This window comes from Hordeum vulgare, chromosome 5H, assembly GCF_904849725.1.
Source record: "Hordeum vulgare subsp. vulgare chromosome 5H, MorexV3_pseudomolecules_assembly, whole genome shotgun sequence".
Classification (NCBI taxonomy): Eukaryota; Viridiplantae; Streptophyta; class Magnoliopsida; order Poales; family Poaceae; genus Hordeum; species Hordeum vulgare.
Window position 1 is genome coordinate 84173761 of NC_058522.1, and position 8832 is coordinate 84182592.

Here is an 8832-nt window from a genome sequence, read left to right on the forward strand (position 1 = left end):
CTCTCTGCCTCCGCATCCCTTCTTCAGAGGTATCATGAACCACTTTGGGGCGCAGCTCCACCATTTTCCTCCCAACGCAATAGCTCATCTTTCTGCCTTCGTCATGCTTTGCGAGTGTTTTATCGGTTGTCCTCCCCATTGGGGGCTCTTTAGGTACATCTTCTCCGCTAGATCCCAAACCATCGAAAGACTTAGCCAGTCGGACGACAAAAATCATATCCTCCAGCTCTGCGGAGGCTTAGGCTTCCAGAAGAAAAACAAGAGTAGCTATCCCGCTCTTCAGTTGTCTGAGTCTGTTAGGAACTGGCAGTCGACTTGGTTCTACTGCCAGGACATCGCTTGTCCGAATGCCGCAACTGGACGGCCACCTTTTAGCCTAGACCGACCGGCTCCGCCCAGGCAGCTTGCGCTCACGAAGATGGAAAAGATCCAGATTCCGCCTCTGGTCGAAGCGCTGATAGATGTCGTCCGCAAGGGAGTCACCGGCATAGATTTGCTGGAGATTTTTCTGGGTCGGTGCATCCAGCCTTTGCAAGCTCGACACCACGCCATGTGGCACTACACGGGGCCTGAGGACTCCACTTGAACTCACCCCGAATGCGTGACCGGGGAGGTTGTGACGGCGTGGGTCCGCAGCATCACAGGCGCCTGCGACAACCCCAGAGGAGCCCGGCGAGTGAAGCCCTTCCGCGCGGACAACCCTCCTCCGATTGAGGTGAGTATATCTTGTCGAGTGCTTACAATTGTCTTAGATTTATCGCTTTTTCTTGTATCACTATCTGACGTGTGATGTTGTCGACTGTATCTCGTGCAGGCCTGGACTAACTGGTCTTCTCCCGTCTCGAACGGGAATCCGGCTGAGGAAGAGGAGGGCAGCCAGGAGGGCAGCATGGAGAGTGTCGAGTACGTCTCCGACAGTGGGGAGACGGAGGAGGAGTCCGAAGAGGAGGAGGGGGAAGATGAGGAGAAGAGCTCCCCACCCCCACCACCAGAGCCTCGAACTAAGCGCCCTCACGAACCCGTGACTTCGTCGGCTCCTCCAGCGGCCCCGAGTGCCCCGTCAGCTCCTCCCGTGGTTCCGAGCGCCTTGCCAGCTACTCCCGTGGCTCCGAGTTCTCGGAACACAAAGAGGACCAGGGACGCTGCTGCTGAGCCCGCGGGCCAACCTTCCAAGGTGGCCAAACCGAGTGGATCCAAGCCTCGGAAGGCTTTGCCTCGGATGAGGATCGCCGTTCCCGTTGCCTCAGCGTAAGTGTCTTGTTCTCCTATCTTCTTTCAGTATTTGATTGAACTCATGCTTATTGGTCAAGTGGATTTTACTCGACAGAGCTGCTACCTCCGCCACTTCTCCGCCACGCCAGGAAGACGATCCCATGGATACGGACAATGTTGCCACATCCCAGCAAGGTACGTCGTGACGACTCCGAGAGCTTACATTATTATTTCGCGAATTATGTCTTTGATCTTGCCCTTTTTTTTGTGATCTCACGTCATTCAGTCGGGCTTCCTTCAGATGTGATTCATCTGGAGGAGGATGACCAGAAGAGGTCCGGGCTAGCTTCGGTGCCTGTCCTTGAGGTTGTTCCATCTACTACCGCTCCCGCCATGGACGCGCTGCCAACCGAGACGATGCCGTCAACTGAAACGGTGTTCATCGCGGCTGAACCGACTGGAGCCGGACTTGGGATGCCCAAGGAGTCTCTTGTCGTGCCAGGTCCGTCGACCGTCCATTACGATGCCCAACGCCTCCCGGAAGATCAGGTGGGAGCTGCCAAGGAGGCCATGGTGCAGGTGGAGTTGATGGCGGGTGATGCCAAGAGTGCGTATGACTCCATCGCATCTTTGTACAAGCGAAGCTTGGAACTCCGGGACGATATCCGAGTAAGTGCGCTAGTAAGTATTTGCTTTCCTCTTGTAACCCAGTGGGTGTTTAAGCGATATACTCGGATACAGTATGATTATTTTGGAGTGGGTTCACTCTGAGTGAACCCAGTGGGTGTAGTCCCCGAGACTTCTGTCGAGTGCTTGCACCGGCAGTTGTCTTTATATACATTTTCTTTAACTTGATCGGATCAAAACTAATCTATCTGAATGGTACCGGAGGGGGCACTCCGAGTGCACCTACCAGAAGTAGTCTCCAAGAGTAATTTTACTCAGGTCGGGTAGTAGTAGCCTCATAGGCTTGTTTTTTGTTATGTAGCTCAATAGGACGGACCTGTTTGAGCTTCATGCTAGTGGGGTCACTCTTAGTGAACCCACTGGGTGTAGTCCCCGAGACCGCTGTCGACTGCTTGCGTCGGCAGGGGTCTGAAGAACTTTGAGCTTTTATTGTTTTCCTTGTTGAATTTGTTTGACCTTCTCTTCGCGCTGATTTGCAGAAGACTTGCGAGATGGGATCAGCGTACAACGCTCTGAAGGCTGAAAAGATTCAGCTTGCTGCGGAACTAGAGGCAGCTGTGCATGACTTGGCTGGCGTGAAGGGTGCTCTTGCTGAACGAGAGAAGTCCTTGGAGGAGTCCCGTGAGGCAAACAAGGCATTGGTGGCCGAAATTGAGAAAATGGGGAAACAAAGAACTGAGCTGATGGGTCAGATGAAGTTGATGAACAGTCGGTGCATATCGCAAGAGAAGTACGTCACTGAATGGGCTAGGAAGATGATTGCGCTGCTCGGTGGTAAGTTTATTCCAAGTGCTTCTTGACTTTGTATTTAATTCTGCGCTTACTTTCTCCTCGTCTTGTCTTTGCAGATTTTTGTATGGACGCTGAGGCTCAAGGAGCTGACGTTGAGCGGTTGGTTATTCCGAACGTTCCACTTGGCGACGACGCCAATCGAGACATGCTCCGAGCGCACATTCGCCTTGGCAGAGTGGGACCTTTCATCGGTCGCCCGAGAGAGGTCGTCGGCCGAATCGACAAGGAGCTGTGGCCCGAAGACGAGTCCCGGCGGGAGATAGAAGGGTTGATGACTTGGCTGGAGGACGTCCCGAACCGAGTGCAGGCGTGGAAGAAGTCTGCTGCTCGCTGTGGTGCGGACGTGGCACTGTCGCTGGTCCGAGTGCACTGCAAGGAAGCTCGCGAAGAGAAGCTGAAGGCGCTGCAGGTCGCCAACACCAAGAAGCTTCGATTCGAAGATTTTATGGAGACCTTCCTTGAGAGCGCCACTCGCATCGCAGACGGGATCGACCTCGACACTTTCGTGGACCCTGCCAGTCCCAGTGCCAGTCCTGACGACGCTTGAAAAACTTTACCTTGGTATGCCGAGTGGTACTTGTATCAAACTTTGGCCACTGCTGTTGGCCGTCATATTCGTGGTTCGGTGTGGATAAGCTTGATCTACACCGAACTGACTATCGTTGAACCAACTTTGAATTCGAATCGAATATTTTGCTCTTCCTTTGCCAAAAAATTCTTGACACGATTTTGGCTCGTGGTTTCTGTTTGGCGTTTCTTGGTGAAGCCAGTGGCAAACATGCGGAGCATGTAGTTGTCAGTTGTCTTGACATCTGCATGAGCCTTAATGAGGGTCTGCTAAGCCTCCGAGTGGATCTCTAGGATACACTCGAAGGGAGTTCTTTACTTAGGCGATTCATGATCGCAGCTAAGTCTTCGAGCGCGACTGTAAGGTCACACTCGGAGTGAGTTGCTACTCATGTAATTGTCAGTTGTCTTGACATCTACATGAGTCTCAGTGAGGGTAGTTGCTACTCATGTAATTGTCAGTTGTCTTGACATATACATGAGCCTCAATGAGGGTAGTTGCTACTCATGTAATTGTCAGTTGTCTTGACATCTACATGAGTCTCAATGAGGGTCTGCTAAGCCTCCGAGTGGATTTCTAAGATACACTCGAAGGAAGCTTTTTACTTAGGCGATTCTTGATCGCAGCCAAGTCCCTGAGTGCGACGTTTAGTGCACACTCAGAGAAAGTTAGTGCTTAGGCGATTGTGGATCGCAGCTAAGTCCCCGAGTGCGACGTTTAGTGCACACTCGGAAAAAGTTTGTACTTTGGCGATTCTTGATCGCAGCTAAGTCCCCGAGTGCGACGTTTAGTGCACACTCGGAGAAAATTAGTACTTAGGCGATTCTGGATCGCAGTTAAGTCCCCGAGTGCGACGTTTAGTGCACACTCGGAGAAAATTAGTACTTAGGCGATTCTGGATCGCAGCTAAGTCCCCGAGTGCGACGTTTAGTGCACACTCGGAGAAAATTAGTACTTAGGCGATTCTGGATCGCAGCTAAGTCCCCGAGTGCGACGTTTAGTGCACACTCGGAGAAAATTAGTACTTAGGCGATTCTGGATCGCACCTAAGTCCCCGAGTGCGACGTTTAGTGCACACTCGGAGAAAATTAGTACTTAGGCGATTCTGGATCGCAGCTAAGTCCCCGAGTGCGACGTTTAGTGCACACTCAGAGAAAATTAGTACTTAGGCAATTCTGGATCACAGCTAAGTCCCCGAGTGCGACGTTTAGTGCACACTCAAAGAAAATTAGTACTTAGGCGATTCTGGATCGCAGCTAAGTCCCCGAGTGCGACGTTTAGTGCACACTCGGAGAAAGTTTGTACTTAGGCGATTCTGGATCGCAGCTAAGTCCCCGAGTGCGACGTTTTAGTGCACACTCGGAGAAAATTTGTACTTAGGCAATTCTGGATCGCAGCTAAGTCCCCGAGTGCGACGTTTAGTGCACACTCGGAGAAAATTAGTACTTAGGCGATTCTGGATCGCAGCTAAGTCCCCGAGTGCGACGTTTAGTGCACACTCGGAGAAAGTTTGTACTTAGGCGATTCTGGATCGCAGCTAAGTCTCCGAGTGCGACGTTTAGTGCACACTCGGAGAAAATTAGTACTTACGCGATTCTGGATCGCAGCTAAGTCCCCGAGTGCGACGTTTAGTGCACACTCGGAGAAAGTTTGTACTTAGGTGATTCTGGATCGCAGCTAAGTCCCCAAGTGCGACATTTTAGTGCACACTCGGAGAATGTTATTTTTTTTGAGACCGGAGTCTGCCAACGTGGAAGAATTTTGAATCTGCAAAAAATCAATCTGCTTTGTATTACTTCAACGATACTTGTTCTTTACATTGCTTCAGTCGACGGTCACGTGTAGAAGCGCTTCAGGAGATCTCCGTTCCATGCTCGCGGCTCGTCCGTTTCCCTGTCGAGGTTGTAGAGTGTAAGTGCATCTAGTGCCCCTTAATGATTTTGGTGGTTTGAAGACTTATAGGTTAAGTATCTAATGTGTTTATAAGTGTACACAGGATCTATAAGTCATTGAGGAGTTTGAGATATTTGAAGAATATCGACCCCTAAAAATATATGTCTTCAGTTGAAGAAATTGGTCTGAAGCTGAAGAAATGAATCACGAGGAATCTGCGATGAAATTGATATTCCTCATGAAGATATTGATATTGAGAAGATCGGTGGTTCCTGAAGAAAATCATTTTGAAGAAATTGAAGCGTGAAGATTTACGTTTTCTGTTTTAGTTTCCTCGCATTTGATGAATAGGAACACCGTACTGTTAAAGGGGGTCAAAGTAACGCTATGGAATGAATTTCCTCATGATGCTCAACCCAAGCCAAATCCTACCAAAAGCCTCAAGTGAGGAATACGAGTGACATGAGGACTCTCACAGTTGAGGGTCCCGACCGTTTCGATAAGCCACGCCAAGTCACTGGTCTTATCCACTCCAACGATCATATTATTTAAGGGCATTAATGTCAAATCATGTCGGGATGCTCCCAGGCTATAAATAGCCGCCCCCCACAACCACTACCTGGTTGGCTGCTCCACTAGAAACTGACACTTGTCATAAGAGCAACCCAAATTCCTCAGAGCCTACGAGAGTAAATCATTAGTGAGGAAATACTCCACCCACCGAAACCACAAACCAAACCTAGTGATTGAGCATCACTGAAGAAGTTGTTCCTGTGTGGGACTGAAGCCTTTTACCTTTGAGGACTGTGCATCCTCCAGACGGTTAGGCGTCATGGTCTAGAGCAATCCAGCAGTCAATTGTGGATCGCCGGGTGACCGAGTTTGTGAGGGTTTGGAAGTCTGCCCTGAAGACTTACCACGAGTGTTGGGCGAGGACTGTGTGTCCTTAGCTCAAGGAGAATACGGTAGGGACTGTGTGTCCCGGGACTGGGTGTCCTTTGGTTTCAATACCAAGCCGCTCCAAACCAGATGTACAACTGTCATAACAGTTGGAACTGGGTCATCAACAACGGTCTTCATCAAGAATCGGGTTCTAATTCCTCAACTCTTTACATTCTCTGTATTATGTGTTGATGACATTCACTGTGACTGTTTGAAGAATTTGCTGAAGACTTTCTCTGAATTTCCTCAACCCCAAATTCTTCACTTGAGTTAATCATCATCTGTATTCTGCGTGCCTGCTTACTGTGCAATCTGTTTTCATAATCTTCACTATGTAATACTGTTGTTGTGACCGATTGCACGACTGATCCTTATCTGTTTCCGCTGTAAGTTAGTCATCAGTGAGGAATTTCCTCAAAAGGAATTTCCTCAGTGATGAAATTCTAAAAATCTCCTATTCACCCCCCTCTAGTCGATATAACGCACTTTCAATTGGTATCAGAGCAAGGTACTCCCTTGTTCTGTGTGATTTTGGTTTAACCACCTGGAGTTTTAGTTATGTTGACTGCAGGCATGTATAAGGTGACTGCAGCATGTCCTACCTACGAGGGAAAGAACTTTCCCTTCTGGAAGAACAAAATGCAAATGCATTTACAAGCCATAGACAATGATCTCTGGTATATTGTGGAAAATGGTGTCCCCATCATTTCTGCTAGTGTCACTGCAGCTGATGTGAAGAAATTCAAGCAACTCGATTCTCAAGCAAAGAACATCATCTGTGGTCATCTGAGCCCTAGCCAGTTTGGAACAGTAAGTGCCTTAGGCTCTGCAACACTGATCTGGGAGAGACTGTGCAAGGTAAATGAAGGAGTATCAACCCAACGTGACTCTCGTGTTGATATTCTCCGCAATCTCTTCAATCGCTTCAAGAGACACGACAATGAAAGCTGCCAAGACACCTTTGATCGCCTCACTGACATATCAAATGAACTGCAAGCACTGGGAGCTCGAGACATCACTGATCACGAAGTTGTGAAGAAACTGCTGAGATCTTTGGATTCTTCATTTGACACTTTAGTTCTGATGATTCAAGAAAGACCAGACTACAAGATGCTAGATCCTACTGATATCCTCGAGAGGCTAAATACTCATGAATTCCAGCTAGAAGAAAAGAGAGATCTATATAGACAAAGCTATTCCAGACCACGTGCACTGAAGGCAAGAGCAATTTCCTCATCTGAAGAAGAAGACAGAGATGACAGCAGTTGTGACCCTGAAGAATTTGGTCAGGAACTTGCAATGCTTGTGAGGAAATTCCAGAGATTTACACGACGAGGCCAGTTCGGTAAATCATCAAGAAGAGACATGAGGAAATCAGAATCTGCATCTGAGGACTACAAGAAACGGACCTGTCACAAGTGCAAGAAATCAGGTCATTACATTGCTGATTGTCCTCGCTGGGGAAAGGAATCAAAAAAGAAGAAATACAAGGATGACAGTTCTGATGACTCAAAGAAGAAGAAGAAATCTTCAAAATCCTCATCTTCAAAGTCCTCCTCACACAAGAAGACTAGCTTCAGAAAGGCTCGGGCACTTATTGGCAAGGAAACGGATTCCGAGGCAGAATCAGAAGAATGTGATGATGAAGAAGGCTCTGGAGAAGATTCAGAATCCGGACAGGCTAGTCTTGCACTAGCAACCAATTTCGTCAGCAAGTCAATCTTCAATCTTGAAGAAAATGAGTGCACCATCCATACTGATGACTATGCTGATGACTTCGCTCCAACCTATTGCTTCATGGCAAAAGGTTCAAAGGTATCACATAATGCCTCCTCCTCTGATTCAAGTGACTGTGAACATGATGATTACAAAAGACCCAGTTACAGCAAACTTGCCATCATTGCCACTAAACAACAAACTGCTCTTGAAAAGCTTCAAAAACTGCTAGACAAAAGTGATGATCTGTTGAATGATGAAATGAATCTTAATCAAATCCTCATTGATGACATGAAAAATCTTCAGTCTAGATTTGATATTCTTCAGGATCGTTATGATGCACTCCTCACTGATCATGAGAAGCTTTCCTACGAATTTCTTCAAAGGAAGCTTGATCTTGAGAAGCTGAGGATGTCTTATGATGATCTTCGTATGGAAAATGATTCATTACTAGCTCAACAGATCAGCGCTAGTCAAGTTGAATTTATTCCTCCATGTCTTAAGTGCATTGATCGTGAAACTGCTAATTCTTCACCAGAATCTTCAAATTCTACCACTGCTACAAATTCTTCAACTGCACCTGTTGTGTCTATTTCCTCACTTGAGGAAAACACAAATGTCACTGATGAAAATGCAGGGTTGAAGGAATTGTACGTGACAGGCATGTACAAAAGCCTCAAAGGACATCAAATCCTTTGTGATGTGCTCAAAAAGCAGATCTTGAACAGGAACCCGAGGAAAGAAGGAATTGCCTTTGAGAGGAAATTGAATGCTGATGGATCTTATTGGAAACCTGAGCAGTATCCCAAAACCTCATGGGTTGCTGCTACTGGGCCTCCTTTTGATCCATCTAATCTAACTGGCTTCTCATGTGAATTATCCTATTCCTCGGATGAGTCATTTGATTCCAACTATAAACTATTCAAAAATCAATCTGGTGAAGTATTTGCTCGATATGTTGGAACTAACTGCAGGAATGGCCCTCCTTTGAGGAAAATCTGGGTTCCCAAAAGCTGTCTTGA